The 2,110-nt window shown below is 44.5% G+C and overlaps 1 long non-coding RNA gene across 1 annotated transcript in view; it reads right to left on the bottom strand.

Annotated features, from left to right (window-relative positions):
- LOC106726233 overlaps positions 1-2,110 on the bottom strand; it is a 5,092-nt gene that overhangs the window by 1,004 nt on the left and 1,978 nt on the right. The window contains exon 2 of the long non-coding RNA XR_001362262.1: positions 1,658-1,661. This is a non-coding gene — a long non-coding RNA (uncharacterized LOC106726233). The remainder of the gene's footprint in view (positions 1-1,657; positions 1,662-2,110) is intronic.

The following is a 2,110-nucleotide window of genomic DNA, read 5'->3' as shown; positions in this document are numbered from 1 at the left end:
CTCAGTTAAGGTAAAGGTTGACCTGGTCAGTGAAGATACTGGCCCAGGACATAACTGCCCACCATAACTGCTTTTAGTTAAAGTTTAATTTCAGACCATCCTTTGTGGTTACTTTAGGTCTCCGAGTTTGCAAGACCGCCATGCAGGCCTCCCCTGAGCTTGTCAGGTCAGCATGTGGCCCCTTTTGTCCACAGTCTCCTAAGACTGTATGCCAAAAAACCTTTTTCCCGTGCTACCAAATCTGCCAGTTCACTTAACTGGGGCTGTATGCCCTATTTGTTTATAGGGAAGTAATAATAACTGCCATTTTTTCTCCAGCCTTTATATGTATAATACCAGAAGCAGAAATCATAACTAATATTTCTCCCTTGTAATCTGCATCAATAACTCCGGGATGAATTTGTAAACCTTTAGTCGTTAGACTACTTCTTCCTAGTAGCAATTCTACTGTTTCCTTAGGTAAAGGTCCATAAACCCCGATGGGTATTTTCTGTACCCCATCTCCAGGAGAAATAGTAAAATCATTAAGAGCTGGAATGTCTACTGCGGCACTTTGAGCGGTAGCATGAAATAAGTCAGAGACCTTCATTTTATTTTTCCATTCTTTCTGCTCGTATTGTTTTTCTTGGGGCCCCAAGCTAAGCCCCGAGTCTAGTTTCCCGACTGCACGGGTGTTAATGGGTTGCTGTCTTTATCTTTAACAGACCGGCATTCATTGGCCCAATGCTGCCCCTTTTTACATCTAGGGCATAATCTGGGAGCACGTTTAGCTTTCCCTTGTGAGACTTTTGCCTTCCGACAGTCCCACTTTCCCACATCCATAGCATTTAACAGGACGGGGAATTGCATCAGCAAGAAGATTAGCATTATAACTGTTAGAGCCAATTTCCCTACAACTTCGGATGTAGTCATCTAAAGTTCCTCCAGCAGCTTTAGCAGCTTGCAAGGCCTTTTTACAATCTTCATTAGCATTTTCAAAGGCTAAGGATAAAAGCAGTTGGGATTGGGCTTCCTTCCCATTTACAGTTCTTTGAATTGCCTTGTGTAATCTAGCAAGAAAATCCGTGTAGGGTTCATGAAGTTTTTGCATAACCTTAGAAAATGATTGGGCCTGGGTGCTGGCCTCCTCCATTTTTGACCAGGCCTTTAAGAAACAAGCTTTAATCTGTGCCATAACAGCATCCTCTAACAGCACTTGTTGCTGTAAGCTAATGAAGTATGGTAGCAATCATTTCAGATTGAAACTGTAGTTTAACTCTAACCCCGTTGTTTGGCTTAACAATAGAAAAGTTATTTTGATTTTCTAAATTGTATAAGTCATCCCATTGCCTTATTGATTGTAGCATGACTATCCCATTGATTGTGATCTTGTGAGGTCCCAAGACCCCCGGTGTGCCTGACGGAGAGGGCGACGACCCCAAGTCAAACGCCGAGACCAAGACTTGATGCAAAAGCAAGACTCGCAGAAGAGAGCGGGAAGCTAAACAGGGTTGGTTCGAAGGATGGTTCAATAGCTCACCCTGGTTTACTACCCTAATGTCTTCATTAGCAGGACCCTTAATTATTCTCCTCCTCCTCCTGCATATTAAACCGACTAGTCACCTTTATCCAGGACCGAATCAGTACGGTCCAGGTAATGGTCCTTCAACAACAATACCAACCTGTATCCTCAGATGAAGGTCTCTAGTTCCATGATTGAAACTCTCCAAAAGAAAAGGGGGAATGTAAGGCCAGAGAAAAACCCCCTCCTCCTATGTTTTAACTTTAACTTTAACTGACCTTTCCAGTAAACTCTGGTGCTCTGGTGTAGTCACAGCAGAGCTATTTTATCTCTTCCTGGGATCGGTTTATGCAGGACAGACCACCCTGGCCCCTCAGGAGATGAGTCAACTACTAACACAAACCAGACCTGTCCCTTCAAGAGATGAGTTAACTGTTAACCCAGTTTCCTGACATTCCAGGCCACCTGCGTGTGGCTTTTGCCCTGACATTCCAGGCCACCTGCATGTGGTTTTTGCCTTTATAAACCCATGTTCTGCAACTGCTCGGGGCTCCCAGTCAGCCAGCACTTCCTTCGGGTTGCTGCATGCCTGCCTGAGAGACCCTGCGC

The sequence above is a fragment of the Myotis brandtii genome, unplaced genomic scaffold, assembly GCF_000412655.1.
Source record: "Myotis brandtii unplaced genomic scaffold, ASM41265v1 scaffold241, whole genome shotgun sequence".
In the NCBI taxonomy this organism is placed as follows: Eukaryota; Metazoa; Chordata; class Mammalia; order Chiroptera; family Vespertilionidae; genus Myotis; species Myotis brandtii.
This window is presented reverse-complemented; position numbering and strand designations above follow the sequence as displayed.